Raw genomic sequence first — 1,327 nt, forward strand, 5'->3', positions numbered from 1 at the left:
TTTTTTTGTATTACAAATGTGAATGTCTCTATTTCTTTAAGAATTTCATAATTTTTTTTTAAATTTTATAGATATTTAATTATTTTTGCTAAAATATAACTGACTATTTTTTTTGTTAAGTATTAGGATATTTTTTTCATATTAAATGAATATTTTTTTATATTTTTGTAATTGTTCAAGGACTCCTTTTGACTAAGATCAAGTGTGTAGTTTGCAGTCTCTTTAATCATCAAAACGGCATCTAATATCCCAAAACGCAGATGTCGGTGATAGAAGACATGGGCATGTGTGCGAAAGGTTGTTGAGCCAAACTTTGTTGAACTGGTTGCAGGGTAGGACGGTGGTTAATTGGGCCAGGTTGTTGATTGGGATTATAAACCGGCTGCTGTTGGATAGGAGGAGTACCTTGGCCTTGAACAGGTGAAGCCATATGCAGTTTCTGTAATTACTTCCGGTCGAAGGAGCTAGTGGAGGTGACGAAGATGTGTAGGGAGATGAAGAGGATGGTGCCGGAGATATTGGAGGTGGAGGTTGATCCGAAGGGAGGGCCGGGGATAGTGGAGGCCGCGACGAGGGTTTATGCTGAAAAGGAGAGTGTGGTGGAAGTGTTGCAAGCGATGCAGGGAATAGAGGCGGCGATGAAGAGATCCTTCTTCGATTATAAGCAGGTTGTGGCAGCGGTGATGGGAGTGCTGAGGCTGGCGAGAACTGAGCTGGTTCTGACGACTTGCTGATAGAAGAGGAGTGGGTCGCGGTGGGGAGGCGAAGAAGATCTGACGGTGAGAGAAAAAAGTCTGTGTGTGTAATTGTTAGAGGTGGGTAGGTTAATGTGAGAGAGAAGATGAACGTTTTTATAAGTTTTAATTAGATTTACTTAATCTTTAAAATTTTTTAAATTTTAAATTTAAAAAATTTAAAATTAATTAATTATTAATATAAATTAATGTGATTTTATTTAGTTTTTAGTTGGTAACGTTTTGTTCATATACTTTTTCATAGAATATTTGTTCAAATAGATCGGCCACCAGTAAATTATTATTTATTGAGAAGCGGTTGTGAATATTTATGATTGGATTGGCAAACGTTTCAGGGATTTTCTTGTCTTTTCATCCTTTCAATCCTTTTTTTGTCATGTTATAGATTTTGAGATCTGTTTCGCTAGTTAATTTATTACCGATGCTGTGTGTATAAGCATTTTTAAAATTATATCTAAAAAATGCACGCAAATGTTACTTTTCTTTTTTCGTAATTTTTATAATGCACGAATTTTTATTAGAGAATACAAAAAATGTATTAATATAACACATAAATTTTTAAAATATAACGC

Source organism: Arachis ipaensis, chromosome B02 (assembly GCF_000816755.2).
Source record: "Arachis ipaensis cultivar K30076 chromosome B02, Araip1.1, whole genome shotgun sequence".
Lineage (NCBI taxonomy): Eukaryota > Viridiplantae > Streptophyta > Magnoliopsida > Fabales > Fabaceae > Arachis > Arachis ipaensis.